Source organism: Rhinoderma darwinii, unplaced genomic scaffold (genome assembly GCF_050947455.1).
Source record: "Rhinoderma darwinii isolate aRhiDar2 unplaced genomic scaffold, aRhiDar2.hap1 Scaffold_588, whole genome shotgun sequence".
Lineage (NCBI taxonomy): Eukaryota > Metazoa > Chordata > Amphibia > Anura > Rhinodermatidae > Rhinoderma > Rhinoderma darwinii.
Window position 1 is genome coordinate 46,378 of NW_027464142.1, and position 15,567 is coordinate 61,944.

General features: G+C 47.7%; 10 non-coding genes across 10 annotated transcripts; all 10 read right to left on the reverse strand.

Moving 5' to 3' along the window:
* Positions 1-955: 955 nt before the first annotated feature.
* Positions 956-1,146, reverse strand: LOC142724789 (U2 spliceosomal RNA). Its single transcript, XR_012876268.1, has one exon. It is a non-coding gene; the product is annotated as a U2 spliceosomal RNA (small nuclear RNA).
* A 1,294-nt stretch (positions 1,147-2,440) lies between these two features.
* Positions 2,441-2,631, reverse strand: LOC142724758 (U2 spliceosomal RNA). The gene has a single exon (XR_012876240.1). It is a non-coding gene; the product is annotated as a U2 spliceosomal RNA (small nuclear RNA).
* Positions 2,632-3,919: 1,288 nt separating this feature from the next.
* LOC142724759 (U2 spliceosomal RNA) lies at positions 3,920-4,110 on the reverse strand. The gene has a single exon (XR_012876241.1). It is a non-coding gene; the product is annotated as a U2 spliceosomal RNA (small nuclear RNA).
* A 1,284-nt stretch (positions 4,111-5,394) lies between these two features.
* Positions 5,395-5,585, reverse strand: LOC142724790 (U2 spliceosomal RNA). Its single transcript, XR_012876269.1, has one exon. It is a non-coding gene; the product is annotated as a U2 spliceosomal RNA (small nuclear RNA).
* A 1,300-nt stretch (positions 5,586-6,885) lies between these two features.
* LOC142724791 (U2 spliceosomal RNA) lies at positions 6,886-7,076 on the reverse strand. The gene has a single exon (XR_012876270.1). It is a non-coding gene; the product is annotated as a U2 spliceosomal RNA (small nuclear RNA).
* Positions 7,077-8,372: 1,296 nt separating this feature from the next.
* On the reverse strand, positions 8,373-8,563 carry LOC142724792 (U2 spliceosomal RNA). The gene has a single exon (XR_012876271.1). It is a non-coding gene; the product is annotated as a U2 spliceosomal RNA (small nuclear RNA).
* A 1,292-nt stretch (positions 8,564-9,855) lies between these two features.
* LOC142724793 (U2 spliceosomal RNA) lies at positions 9,856-10,046 on the reverse strand. The gene has a single exon (XR_012876272.1). It is a non-coding gene; the product is annotated as a U2 spliceosomal RNA (small nuclear RNA).
* Positions 10,047-11,346: 1,300 nt separating this feature from the next.
* On the reverse strand, positions 11,347-11,537 carry LOC142724794 (U2 spliceosomal RNA). The gene has a single exon (XR_012876273.1). It is a non-coding gene; the product is annotated as a U2 spliceosomal RNA (small nuclear RNA).
* Positions 11,538-12,833: 1,296 nt separating this feature from the next.
* On the reverse strand, positions 12,834-13,024 carry LOC142724795 (U2 spliceosomal RNA). Its single transcript, XR_012876274.1, has one exon. It is a non-coding gene; the product is annotated as a U2 spliceosomal RNA (small nuclear RNA).
* A 1,292-nt stretch (positions 13,025-14,316) lies between these two features.
* On the reverse strand, positions 14,317-14,507 carry LOC142724796 (U2 spliceosomal RNA). Its single transcript, XR_012876275.1, has one exon. It is a non-coding gene; the product is annotated as a U2 spliceosomal RNA (small nuclear RNA).
* Between the last annotated feature and the right edge of the window lie 1,060 nt (positions 14,508-15,567).

The window sequence follows — 15,567 nt, forward strand, 5'->3', positions numbered from 1 at the left end:
CAGTGCTGCCTGCTGAGCAGCACTGACCAACACTGCCTGGGCCCAGGCTTTTATCTCTGAGGCCCCATTATGATGTCAGAAAGCTGGCTCTGGAATCCTGAGGGCTCCACTATGACACGTGCAAAGTTCCGTCTGAACTTTATATAAGACGGTGAGGCTCAGTCAGTCACTCAGTGTTGCCTGAGAGGGCAACACTGCAACAGCCGGCCGCCAGGCTGTCTTTTTTTTGCACAGCTAGTTGCCTCCAGGAGGCCACAAGAGGGAGACAAGGGACTGCAAAATGGAAAATAGGCATCCACCAACTTTACAGACAACTTCTCCTTGCTCCTACAACCTCCATCCTTGCACAGTTTGTTATTCTTCTAGGTAACATAGTAACAAATCCAAATTGCTGCTCTCTTTGTAGGCAAGCAAGGCTTTGTTGCAACTGCAATTCTTACTTCTTCTTGAAATGTAGGGACGACAGTACATTCCATCACATCCATCTAGTGTACACAGGTAGGTCCATTGTGGCGGGCAGGCGAGCGGGCGGGCTGCTTTATTGGCTGTTTGCTGTTCCCCTACTCCACTCCACTATTTGACTGTTGTGCTGCATCAATCAATCAATCAATCAATCAATCAATCAATCAATCAATCAATCAATCAATCAATCAATCAGTGGCTGGCTCAGGTGCAGCTCTTTAACTTACCTAAAAGGGAGGGCGGAGAGAAGACAAGGAAGGTGAATGAGGTGTTCCAATGTGAAATGCCGGAAACACAGAAACACAGACGACACACAACAAGAGGTGGCAATCTATTCATTAATTGCATTTAATCAATGAGCTCATTATCACTCATGCATTGTCCAACAGGTGTTGAAATAATGGGATTAAAAGGGGAGATCCCTTCAGAAAGACAGAAACAATAGCAAAGACAAAAAACACTTTTGGAATCTGCTTTTAGTCAACACATAAGGAAAGGGTGCACCGGTCCTGGAAATACTGCAATACCAGGTCAATGCGTGGAGTGGACAGAGCAAGCTCTATTTCCATCTCCCTGTTCTAAAAATCCATTTAATATATGGTCCCCAGATAGGGGACGTATCAGATATTAAACTGATAAGAACAGATACTACACTTGATCTTAGCCAAAAGGCCGAGAAGCGATAACCCGAACGGGCCGCGCGTTGCCCGAGCCTGCCCGATACTGCTGTTCAGCCCTTGCAGCGATTCAGCCTACTTCTAGGCAATTCCATGGGGCCCTGCAGGCTCACACACTCACAGCTACACGGGAGGTGAATAAAGGCCGGAGAGGAAGCCAGACAGGATTTGCTTCTTTTGCTTGCACCACAATGCAGTGCTGAAAGAGGAGGAATCTACATAAAAACGCCTTCCTGGCAACGCCCAAATGCCCTGCTGCCATGCAGATAAACACTGGCAGCGGCAGCAAGTGCATGCCCACAGCCACCCCTTGTTCCTTCACACCTTGTATCAGCTGTAATCCAGTCCAGTCCAGTGCTGCCTGCTGAGCAGCACTGACCAACACTGCCTGGGCCCAGGCTTTTATCTCTGAGGCCCCATTATGATGTCAGAAAGCTGGCTCTGGAATCCTGAGGGCTCCACTATGACACGTGCAAAGTTCCGTCTGAACTTTATATAAGACGGTGAGGCTCAGTCAGTCACTCAGTGTTGCCTGAGAGGGCAACACTGCAACAGCCGGCCGCCAGGCTGTCTTTTTTTTGCACAGCTAGTTGCCTCCAGGAGGCCACAAGAGGGAGACAAGGGACTGCAAAATGGAAAATAGGCATCCACCAACTTTACAGACAACTTCTCCTTGCTCCTACAACCTCCATCCTTGCACAGTTTGTTATTCTTCTAGGTAACATAGTAACAAATCCAAATTGCTGCTCTCTTTGTAGGCAAGCAAGGCTTTGTTGCAACTGCAATTCTTACTTCTTCTTGAAATGTAGGGACGACAGTACATTCCATCACATCCATCTAGTGTACACAGGTAGGTCCATTGTGGCGGGCAGGCGAGCGGGCGGGCTGCTTTATTGGCTGTTTGCTGTTCCCCTACTCCACTCCACTATTTGACTGTTGTGCTGCATCAATCATCAATCAATCAATCAATCAATCAATCAATCAATCAATCAATCAATCAATCAGTGGCTGGCTCAGGTGCAGCTCTTTAACTTACCTAAAAGGGAGGGCGGAGAGAAGACAAGGAAGGTGAATGAGGTGTTCCAATGTGAAATGCCGGAAACACAGAAACACAGACGACACACAACAAGAGGTGGCAATCTATTCATTAATTGCATTTAATCAATGAGCTCATTATCACTCATGCATTGTCCAACAGGTGTTGAAATAATGGGATTAAAAGGGGAGATCCCTTCAGAAAGACAGAAACAATAGCAAAGACAAAAACACTTTTGGAATCTGCTTTTAGTCAACACATAAGGAAAGGGTGCACCGGTCCTGGAAATACTGCAATACCAGGTCAATGCGTGGAGTGGACAGAGCAAGCTCTATTTCCATCTCCCTGTTCTAAAAATCCATTTAATATATGGTCCCCGGATAGGGGACGTATCAGATATTAAACTGATAAGAACAGATACTACACTTGATCTTAGCCAAAAGGCCGAGAAGCGATAACCCGAACGGGCCGCGCGTTGCCCGAGCCTGCCCGATACTGCTGTTCAGCCCTTGCAGCGATTCAGCCTACTTCTAGGCAATTCCATGGGGCCCTGCAGGCTCACACACTCACAGCTACACGGGAGGTGAATAAAGGCCGGAGAGGAAGCCAGACAGGATTTGCTTCTTTTGCTTGCACCACAATGCAGTGCTGAAAGAGGAGGAATCTACATAAAAACGCCTTCCTGGCAACGCCCAAATGCCCTGCTGCCATGCAGATAAACACTGGCAGCGGCAGCAAGTGCATGCCCACAGCCACCCCTTGTTCCTTCACACCTTGTATCAGCTGTAATCCAGTCCAGTCCAGTGCTGCCTGCTGAGCAGCACTGACCAACACTGCCTGGGCCCAGGCTTTTATCTCTGAGGCCCCATTATGATGTCAGAAAGCTGGCTCTGGAATCCTGAGGGCTCCACTATGACACGTGCAAAGTTCCGTCTGAACTTTATATAAGACGGTGAGGCTCAGTCAGTCACTCAGTGTTGCCTGAGAGGGCAACACTGCAACAGCCGGCCGCCAGGCTGTCTTTTTTTTGCACAGCTAGTTGCCTCCAGGAGGCCACAAGAGGGAGACAAGGGACTGCAAAATGGAAAATAGGCATCCACCAACTTTACAGACAACTTCTCCTTGCTCCTACAACCTCCATCCTTGCACAGTTTGTTATTCTTCTAGGTAACATAGTAACAAATCCAAATTGCTGCTCTCTTTGTAGGCAAGCAAGGCTTTGTTGCAACTGCAATTCTTACTTCTTCTTGAAATGTAGGGACGACAGTACATTCCATCACATCCATCTAGTGTACACAGGTAGGTCCATTGTGGCGGGCAGGCGAGCGGGCGGGCTGCTTTATTGGCTGTTTGCTGTTCCCCTACTCCACTCCACTATTTGACTGTTGTGCTGCATCAATCAATCAATCAATCAATCAATCAATCAATCAATCAATCAATCAATCAGTGGCTGGCTCAGGTGCAGCTCTTTAACTTACCTAAAAGGGAGGGCGGAGAGAAGACAAGGAAGGTGAATGAGGTGTTCCAATGTGAAATGCCGGAAACACAGAAACACAGACGACACACAACAAGAGGTGGCAATCTATTCATTAATTGCATTTAATCAATGAGCTCATTATCACTCATGCATTGTCCAACAGGTGTTGAAATAATGGGATTAAAAGGGGAGATCCCTTCAGAAAGACAGAAACAATAGCAAAGACAAAAAACACTTTTGGAATCTGCTTTTAGTCAACACATAAGGAAAGGGTGCACCGGTCCTGGAAATACTGCAATACCAGGTCAATGCGTGGAGTGGACAGAGCAAGCTCTATTTCCATCTCCCTGTTCTAAAAATCCATTTAATATATGGTCCCCGGATAGGGGACGTATCAGATATTAAACTGATAAGAACAGATACTACACTTGATCTTAGCCAAAAGGCCGAGAAGCGATAACCCGAACGGGCCGCGCGTTGCCCGAGCCTGCCCGATACTGCTGTTCAGCCCTTGCAGCGATTCAGCCTACTTCTAGGCAATTCCATGGGGCCCTGCAGGCTCACACACTCACAGCTACACGGGAGGTGAATAAAGGCCGGAGAGGAAGCCAGACAGGATTTGCTTCTTTTGCTTGCACCACAATGCAGTGCTGAAAGAGGAGGAATCTACATAAAAACGCCTTCCTGGCAACGCCCAAATGCCCTGCTGCCATGCAGATAAACACTGGCAGCGGCAGCAAGTGCATGCCCACAGCCACCCCTTGTTCCTTCACACCTTGTATCAGCTGTAATCCAGTCCAGTCCAGTGCTGCCTGCTGAGCAGCACTGACCAACACTGCCTGGGCCCAGGCTTTTATCTCTGAGGCCCCATTATGATGTCAGAAAGCTGGCTCTGGAATCCTGAGGGCTCCACTATGACACGTGCAAAGTTCCGTCTGAACTTTATATAAGACGGTGAGGCTCAGTCAGTCACTCAGTGTTGCCTGAGAGGGCAACACTGCAACAGCCGGCCGCCAGGCTGTCTTTTTTTTGCACAGCTAGTTGCCTCCAGGAGGCCACAAGAGGGAGACAAGGGACTGCAAAATGGAAAATAGGCATCCACCAACTTTACAGACAACTTCTCCTTGCTCCTACAACCTCCATCCTTGCACAGTTTGTTATTCTTCTAGGTAACATAGTAACAAATCCAAATTGCTGCTCTCTTTGTAGGCAATCAAGGCTTTGTTGCAACTGCAATTCTTACTTCTTCTTGAAATGTAGGGACGACAGTACATTCCATCACATCCATCTAGTGTACACAGGTAGGTCCATTGTGGCGGGCAGGCGAGCGGGCGGGCTGCTTTATTGGCTGTTTGCTGTTCCCCTACTCCACTCCACTATTTGACTGTTGTGCTGCATCAATCAATCAATCAATCAATCAATCAATCAATCAATCAATCAATCAGTGGCTGGCTCAGGTGCAGCTCTTTAACTTACCTAAAAGGGAGGGCGGAGAGAAGACAAGGAAGGTGAATGAGGTGTTCCAATGTGAAATGCCGGAAACACAGAAACACAGACGACACACAACAAGAGGTGGCAATCTATTCATTAATTGCATTTAATCAATGAGCTCATTATCACTCATGCATTGTCCAACAGGTGTTGAAATAATGGGATTAAAAGGGGAGATCCCTTCAGAAAGACAGAAACAATAGCAAAGACAAAAAACACTTTTGGAATCTGCTTTTAGTCAACACATAAGGAAAGGGTGCACCGGTCCTGGAAATACTGCAATACCAGGTCAATGCGTGGAGTGGACAGAGCAAGCTCTATTTCCATCTCCCTGTTCTAAAAATCCATTTAATATATGGTCCCCAGATAGGGGACGTATCAGATATTAAACTGATAAGAACAGATACTACACTTGATCTTAGCCAAAAGGCCGAGAAGCGATAACCCGAACGGGCCGCGCGTTGCCCGAGCCTGCCCGATACTGCTGTTCAGCCCTTGCAGCGATTCAGCCTACTTCTAGGCAATTCCATGGGGCCCTGCAGGCTCACACACTCACAGCTACACGGGAGGTGAATAAAGGCCGGAGAGGAAGCCAGACAGGATTTGCTTCTTTTGCTTGCACCACAATGCAGTGCTGAAAGAGGAGGAATCTACATAAAAACGCCTTCCTGGCAACGCCCAAATGCCCTGCTGCCATGCAGATAAACACTGGCAGCGGCAGCAAGTGCATGCCCACAGCCACCCCTTGTTCCTTCACACCTTGTATCAGCTGTAATCCAGTCCAGTCCAGTGCTGCCTGCTGAGCAGCACTGACCAACACTGCCTGGGCCCAGGCTTTTATCTCTGAGGCCCCATTATGATGTCAGAAAGCTGGCTCTGGAATCCTGAGGGCTCCACTATGACACGTGCAAAGTTCCGTCTGAACTTTATATAAGACGGTGAGGCTCAGTCAGTCACTCAGTGTTGCCTGAGAGGGCAACACTGCAACAGCCGGCCGCCAGGCTTTCTTTTTTTTGCACAGCTAGTTGCCTCCAGGAGGCCACAAGAGGGAGACAAGGGACTGCAAAATGGAAAATAGGCATCCACCAACTTTACAGACAACTTCTCCTTGCTCCTACAACCTCCATCCTTGCACAGTTTGTTATTCTTCTAGGTAACATAGTAACAAATCCAAATTGCTGCTCTCTTTGTAGGCAAGCAAGGCTTTGTTGCAACTGCAATTCTTACTTCTTCTTGAAATGTAGGGACGACAGTACATTCCATCACATCCATCTAGTGTACACAGGTAGGTCCATTGTGGCGGGCAGGCGAGCGGGCGGGCTGCTTTATTGGCTGTTTGCTGTTCCCCTACTCCACTCCACTATTTGACTGTTGTGCTGCATCAATCAATCAATCAATCAATCAATCAATCAATCAATCAATCAATCAATCAATCAATCAATCAGTGGCTGGCTCAGGTGCAGCTCTTTAACTTACCTAAAAGGGAGGGCGGAGAGAAGACAAGGAAGGTGAATGAGGTGTTCCAATGTGAAATGCCGGAAACACAGAAACACAGACGACACACAACAAGAGGTGGCAATCTATTCATTAATTGCATTTAATCAATGAGCTCATTATCACTCATGCATTGTCCAACAGGTGTTGAAATAATGGGATTAAAAGGGGAGATCCCTTCAGAAAGACAGAAACAATAGCAAAGACAAAAAACACTTTTGGAATCTGCTTTTAGTCAACACATAAGGAAAGGGTGCACCGGTCCTGGAAATACTGCAATACCAGGTCAATGCGTGGAGTGGACAGAGCAAGCTCTATTTCCATCTCCCTGTTCTAAAAATCCATTTAATATATGGTCCCCAGATAGGGGACGTATCAGATATTAAACTGATAAGAACAGATACTACACTTGATCTTAGCCAAAAGGCCGAGAAGCGATAACCCGAACGGGCCGCGCGTTGCCCGAGCCTGCCCGATACTGCTGTTCAGCCCTTGCAGCGATTCAGCCTACTTCTAGGCAATTCCATGGGGCCCTGCAGGCTCACACACTCACAGCTACACGGGAGGTGAATAAAGGCCGGAGAGGAAGCCAGACAGGATTTGCTTCTTTTGCTTGCACCACAATGCAGTGCTGAAAGAGGAGGAATCTACATAAAAACGCCTTCCTGGCAACGCCCAAATGCCCTGCTGCCATGCAGATAAACACTGGCAGCGGCAGCAAGTGCATGCCCACAGCCACCCCTTGTTCCTTCACACCTTGTATCAGCTGTAATCCAGTCCAGTCCAGTGCTGCCTGCTGAGCAGCACTGACCAACACTGCCTGGGCCCAGGCTTTTATCTCTGAGGCCCCATTATGATGTCAGAAAGCTGGCTCTGGAATCCTGAGGGCTCCACTATGACACGTGCAAAGTTCCGTCTGAACTTTATATAAGACGGTGAGGCTCAGTCAGTCACTCAGTGTTGCCTGAGAGGGCAACACTGCAACAGCCGGCCGCCAGGCTGTCTTTTTTTTGCACAGCTAGTTGCCTCCAGGAGGCCACAAGAGGGAGACAAGGGACTGCAAAATGGAAAATAGGCATCCACCAACTTTACAGACAACTTCTCCTTGCTCCTACAACCTCCATCCTTGCACAGTTTGTTATTCTTCTAGGTAACATAGTAACAAATCCAAATTGCTGCTCTCTTTGTAGGCAAGCAAGGCTTTGTTGCAACTGCAATTCTTACTTCTTCTTGAAATGTAGGGACGACAGTACATTCCATCACATCCATCTAGTGTACACAGGTAGGTCCATTGTGGCGGGCAGGCGAGCGGGCGGGCTGCTTTATTGGCTGTTTGCTGTTCCCCTACTCCACTCCACTATTTGACTGTTGTGCTGCATCAATCAATCAATCAATCAATCAATCAATCAATCAATCAATCAATCAATCAATCAATCAGTGGCTGGCTCAGGTGCAGCTCTTTAACTTACCTAAAAGGGAGGGCGGAGAGAAGACAAGGAAGGTGAATGAGGTGTTCCAATGTGAAATGCCGGAAACACAGAAACACAGACGACACACAACAAGAGGTGGCAATCTATTCATTAATTGCATTTAATCAATGAGCTCATTATCACTCATGCATTGTCCAACAGGTGTTGAAATAATGGGATTAAAAGGGGAGATCCCTTCAGAAAGACAGAAACAATAGCAAAGACAAAAAACACTTTTGGAATCTGCTTTTAGTCAACACATAAGGAAAGGGTGCACCGGTCCTGGAAATACTGCAATACCAGGTCAATGCGTGGAGTGGACAGAGCAAGCTCTATTTCCATCTCCCTGTTCTAAAAATCCATTTAATATATGGTCCCCAGATAGGGGACGTATCAGATATTAAACTGATAAGAACAGATACTACACTTGATCTTAGCCAAAAGGCCGAGAAGCGATAACCCGAACGGGCCGCGCGTTGCCCGAGCCTGCCCGATACTGCTGTTCAGCCCTTGCAGCGATTCAGCCTACTTCTAGGCAATTCCATGGGGCCCTGCAGGCTCACACACTCACAGCTACACGGGAGGTGAATAAAGGCCAGAGAGGAAGCCAGACAGGATTTGCTTCTTTTGCTTGCACCACAATGCAGTGCTGAAAGAGGAGGAATCTACATAAAAACGCCTTCCTGGCAACGCCCAAATGCCCTGCTGCCATGCAGATAAACACTGGCAGCGGCAGCAAGTGCATGCCCACAGCCACCCCTTGTTCCTTCACACCTTGTATCAGCTGTAATCCAGTCCAGTCCAGTGCTGCCTGCTGAGCAGCACTGACCAACACTGCCTGGGCCCAGGCTTTTATCTCTGAGGCCCCATTATGATGTCAGAAAGCTGGCTCTGGAATCCTGAGGGCTCCACTATGACACGTGCAAAGTTCCGTCTGAACTTTATATAAGACGGTGAGGCTCAGTCAGTCACTCAGTGTTGCCTGAGAGGGCAACACTGCAACAGCCGGCCGCCAGGCTGTCTTTTTTTTGCACAGCTAGTTGCCTCCAGGAGGCCACAAGAGGGAGACAAGGGACTGCAAAATGGAAAATAGGCATCCACCAACTTTACAGACAACTTCTCCTTGCTCCTACAACCTCCATCCTTGCACAGTTTGTTATTCTTCTAGGTAACATAGTAACAAATCCAAATTGCTGCTCTCTTTGTAGGCAAGCAAGGCTTTGTTGCAACTGCAATTCTTACTTCTTCTTGAAATGTAGGGACGACAGTACATTCCATCACATCCATCTAGTGTACACAGGTAGGTCCATTGTGGCGGGCAGGCGAGCGGGCGGGCTGCTTTATTGGCTGTTTGCTGTTCCCCTACTCCACTCCACTATTTGACTGTTGTGCTGCATCAATCAATCAATCAATCAATCAATCAATCAATCAATCAATCAATCAATCAATCAGTGGCTGGCTCAGGTGCAGCTCTTTAACTTACCTAAAAGGGAGGGCGGAGAGAAGACAAGGAAGGTGAATGAGGTGTTCCAATGTGAAATGCCGGAAACACAGAAACACAGACGACACACAACAAGAGGTGGCAATCTATTCATTAATTGCATTTAATCAATGAGCTCATTATCACTCATGCATTGTCCAACAGGTGTTGAAATAATGGGATTAAAAGGGGAGATCCCTTCAGAAAGACAGAAACAATAGCAAAGACAAAAAACACTTTTGGAATCTGCTTTTAGTCAACACATAAGGAAAGGGTGCACCGGTCCTGGAAATACTGCAATACCAGGTCAATGCGTGGAGTGGACAGAGCAAGCTCTATTTCCATCTCCCTGTTCTAAAAATCCATTTAATATATGGTCCCCAGATAGGGGACGTATCAGATATTAAACTGATAAGAACAGATACTACACTTGATCTTAGCCAAAAGGCCGAGAAGCGATAACCCGAACGGGCCGCGCGTTGCCCGAGCCTGCCCGATACTGCTGTTCAGCCCTTGCAGCGATTCAGCCTACTTCTAGGCAATTCCATGGGGCCCTGCAGGCTCACACACTCACAGCTACACGGGAGGTGAATAAAGGCCGGAGAGGAAGCCAGACAGGATTTGCTTCTTTTGCTTGCACCACAATGCAGTGCTGAAAGAGGAGGAATCTACATAAAAACGCCTTCCTGGCAACGCCCAAATGCCCTGCTGCCATGCAGATAAACACTGGCAGCGGCAGCAAGTGCATGCCCACAGCCACCCCTTGTTCCTTCACACCTTGTATCAGCTGTAATCCAGTCCAGTCCAGTGCTGCCTGCTGAGCAGCACTGACCAACACTGCCTGGGCCCAGGCTTTTATCTCTGAGGCCCCATTATGATGTCAGAAAGCTGGCTCTGGAATCCTGAGGGCTCCACTATGACACGTGCAAAGTTCCGTCTGAACTTTATATAAGACGGTGAGGCTCAGTCAGTCACTCAGTGTTGCCTGAGAGGGCAACACTGCAACAGCCGGCCGCCAGGCTGTCTTTTTTTTGCACAGCTAGTTGCCTCCAGGAGGCCACAAGAGGGAGACAAGGGACTGCAAAATGGAAAATAGGCATCCACCAACTTTACAGACAACTTCTCCTTGCTCCTACAACCTCCATCCTTGCACAGTTTGTTATTCTTCTAGGTAACATAGTAACAAATCCAAATTGCTGCTCTCTTTGTAGGCAAGCAAGGCTTTGTTGCAACTGCAATTCTTACTTCTTCTTGAAATGTAGGGACGACAGTACATTCCATCACATCCATCTAGTGTACACAGGTAGGTCCATTGTGGCGGGCAGGCGAGCGGGCGGGCTGCTTTATTGGCTGTTTGCTGTTCCCCTACTCCACTCCACTATTTGACTGTTGTGCTGCATCAATCAATCAATCAATCAATCAATCAATCAATCAATCAATCAATCAATCAATCAATCAATCAGTGGCTGGCTCAGGTGCAGCTCTTTAACTTACCTAAAAGGGAGGGCGGAGAGAAGACAAGGAAGGTGAATGAGGTGTTCCAATGTGAAATGCCGGAAACACAGAAACACAGACGACACACAACAAGAGGTGGCAATCTATTCATTAATTGCATTTAATCAATGAGCTCATTATCACTCATGCATTGTCCAACAGGTGTTGAAATAATGGGATTAAAAGGGGAGATCCCTTCAGAAAGACAGAAACAATAGCAAAGACAAAAAACACTTTTGGAATCTGCTTTTAGTCAACACATAAGGAAAGGGTGCACCGGTCCTGGAAATACTGCAATACCAGGTCAATGCGTGGAGTGGACAGAGCAAGCTCTATTTCCATCTCCCTGTTCTAAAAATCCATTTAATATATGGTCCCCAGATAGGGGACGTATCAGATATTAAACTGATAAGAACAGATACTACACTTGATCTTAGCCAAAAGGCCGAGAAGCGATAACCCGAACGGGCCGCGCGTTGCCCGAGCCTGCCCGATACTGCTGTTCAGCCCTTGCAGCGATTCAGCCTACTTCTAGGCAATTCCATGGGGCCCTGCAGGCTCACACACTCACAGCTACACGGGAGGTGAATAAAGGCCGGAGAGGAAGCCAGACAGGATTTGCTTCTTTTGCTTGCACCACAATGCAGTGCTGAAAGAGGAGGAATCTACATAAAAACGCCTTCCTGGCAACGCCCAAATGCCCTGCTGCCATGCAGATAAACACTGGCAGCGGCAGCAAGTGCATGCCCACAGCCACCCCTTGTTCCTTCACACCTTGTATCAGCTGTAATCCAGTCCAGTCCAGTGCTGCCTGCTGAGCAGCACTGACCAACACTGCCTGGGCCCAGGCTTTTATCTCTGAGGCCCCATTATGATGTCAGAAAGCTGGCTCTGGAATCCTGAGGGCTCCACTATGACACGTGCAAAGTTCCGTCTGAACTTTATATAAGACGGTGAGGCTCAGTCAGTCACTCAGTGTTGCCTGAGAGGGCAACACTGCAACAGCCGGCCGCCAGGCTGTCTTTTTTTTGCACAGCTAGTTGCCTCCAGGAGGCCACAAGAGGGAGACAAGGGACTGCAAAATGGAAAATAGGCATCCACCAACTTTACAGACAACTTCTCCTTGCTCCTACAACCTCCATCCTTGCACAGTTTGTTATTCTTCTAGGTAACATAGTAACAAATCCAAATTGCTGCTCTCTTTGTAGGCAAGCAAGGCTTTGTTGCAACTGCAATTCTTACTTCTTCTTGAAATGTAGGGACGACAGTACATTCCATCACATCCATCTAGTGTACACAGGTAGGTCCATTGTGGCGGGCAGGCGAGCGGGCGGGCTGCTTTATTGGCTGTTTGCTGTTCCCCTACTCCACTCCACTATTTGACTGTTGTGCTGCATCAATCAATCAATCAATCAATCAATCAATCAATCAATCAATCAATCAATCAATCAATCAGTGGCTGGCTCAGGTGCAGCTCTTTAACTTACCTAAAAGGGAGGGCGGAGAGAAGACAAGGAAGGTGAATGAGGTGTTCCAATGTGAAATGCCGGAAACACAGAAACACAGACGACACACAACAAGAGGTGGCAATCTATTCATTAATTGCATTTAATCAATGAGCTCATTATCACTCATGCATTGTCCAACAGGTGTTGAAATAATGGGATTAAAAGGGGAGATCCCTTCAGAAAGACAGAAACAATAGCAAAGACAAAAAACACTTTTGGAATCTGCTTTTAGTCAACACATAAGGAAAGGGTGCACCGGTCCTGGAAATACTGCAATACCAGGTCAATGCGTGGAGTGGACAGAGCAAGCTCTATTTCCATCTCCCTGTTCTAAAAATCCATTTAATATATGGTCCCCAGATAGGGGACGTATCAGATATTAAACTGATAAGAACAGATACTACACTTGATCTTAGCCAAAAGGCCGAGAAGCGATAACCCGAACGGGCCGCGCGTTGCCCGAGCCTGCCCGATACTGCTGTTCAGCCCTTGCAGCGATTCAGCCTACTTCTAGGCAATTCCATGGGGCCCTGCAGGCTCACACACTCACAGCTACACGGGAGGTGAATAAAGGCCAGAGAGGAAGCCAGACAGGATTTGCTTCTTTTGCTTGCACCACAATGCAGTGCTGAAAGAGGAGGAATCTACATAAAAACGCCTTCCTGGCAACGCCCAAATGCCCTGCTGCCATGCAGATAAACACTGGCAGCGGCAGCAAGTGCATGCCCACAGCCACCCCTTGTTCCTTCACACCTTGTATCAGCTGTAATCCAGTCCAGTCCAGTGCTGCCTGCTGAGCAGCACTGACCAACACTGCCTGGGCCCAGGCTTTTATCTCTGAGGCCCCATTATGATGTCAGAAAGCTGGCTCTGGAATCCTGAGGGCTCCACTATGACACGTGCAAAGTTCCGTCTGAACTTTATATAAGACGGTGAGGCTCAGTCAGTCACTCAGTGTTGCCTGAGAGGGCAACACTGCAACAGCCGGCCGCCAGGCTGTCTTTTTTTTGCACAGCTAGTTGCCTCCAGGAGGCCACAAGAGGGAGACAAGGGACTGCAAAATGGAAAATAGGCATCCACCAACTTTACAGACAACTTCTCCTTGCTCCTACAACCTCCATCCTTGCACAGTTTGTTATTCTTCTAGGTAACATAGTAACAAATCCAAATTGCTGCTCTCTTTGTAGGCAAGCAAGGCTTTGTTGCAACTGCAATTCTTACTTCTTCTTGAAATGTAGGGACGACAGTACATTCCATCACATCCATCTAGTGTACACAGGTAGGTCCATTGTGGCGGGCAGGCGAGCGGGCGGGCTGCTTTATTGGCTGTTTGCTGTTCCCCTACTCCACTCCACTATTTGACTGTTGTGCTGCATCAATCAATCAATCAATCAATCAATCAATCAATCAATCAATCAATCAATCAATCAGTGGCTGGCTCAGGTGCAGCTCTTTAACTTACCTAAAAGGGAGGGCGGAGAGAAGACAAGGAAGGTGAATGAGGTGTTCCAATGTGAAATGCCGGAAACACAGAAACACAGACGACACACAACAAGAGGTGGCAATCTATTCATTAATTGCATTTAATCAATGAGCTCATTATCACTCATGCATTGTCCAACAGGTGTTGAAATAATGGGATTAAAAGGGGAGATCCCTTCAGAAAGACAGAAACAATAGCAAAGACAAAAAACACTTTTGGAATCTGCTTTTAGTCAACACATAAGGAAAGGGTGCACCGGTCCTGGAAATACTGCAATACCAGGTCAATGCGTGGAGTGGACAGAGCAAGCTCTATTTCCATCTCCCTGTTCTAAAAATCCATTTAATATATGGTCCCCAGATAGGGGACGTATCAGATATTAAACTGATAAGAACAGATACTACACTTGATCTTAGCCAAAAGGCCGAGAAGCGATAACCCGAACGGGCCGCGCGTTGCCCGAGCCTGCCCGATACTGCTGTTCAGCCCTTGCAGCGATTCAGCCTACTTCTAGGCAATTCCATGGGGCCCTGCAGGCTCACACACTCACAGCTACACGGGAGGTGAATAAAGGCCGGAGAGGAAGCCAGACAGGATTTGCTTCTTTTGCTTGCACCACAATGCAGTGCTGAAAGAGGAGGAATCTACATAAAAACGCCTTCCTGGCAACGCCCAAATGCCCTGCTGCCATGCAGATAAACACTGGCAGCGGCAGCAAGTGCATGCCCACAGCCACCCCTTGTTCCTTCACACCTTGTATCAGCTGTAATCCAGTCCAGTCCAGTGCTGCCTGCTGAGCAGCACTGACCAACACTGCCTGGGCCCAGGCTTTTATCTCTGAGGCCCCATTATGATGTCAGAAAGCTGGCTCTGGAATCCTGAGGGCTCCACTATGACACGTGCAAAGTTCCGTCTGAACTTTATATAAGACGGTGAGGCTCAGTCAGTCACTCAGTGTTGCCTGAGAGGGCAACACTGCAACAGCCGGCCGCCAGGCTGTCTTTTTTTTGCACAGCTAGTTGCCTCCAGGAGGCCACAAGAGGGAGACAAGGGACTGCAAAATGGAAAATAGGCATCCACCAACTTTACAGACAACTTCTCCTTGCTCCTATAACCTCCATCCTTGCACAGTTTGTTATTCTTCTAGGTAACATAGTAACAAATCCAAATTGCTGCTCTCTTTGTAGGCAAGCAAGGCTTTGTTGCAACTGCAATTCTTACTTCTTCTTGAAATGTAGGGACGACAGTACATTCCATCACATCCATCTAGTGTACACAGGTAGGTCCATTGTGGCGGGCAGGCGAGCGGGCGGGCTGCTTTATTGGCTGTTTGCTGTTCCCCTACTCCACTCCACTATTTGACTGTTGTGCTGCATCAATCAATCAATCAATCAATCAATCAATCAATCAATCAATCAATCAGTGGCTGGCTCAGGTGCAGCTCTTTAACTTACCTAAAAGGGAGGGCGGAGAGAAGACAAGGAAGGTGAATGAGG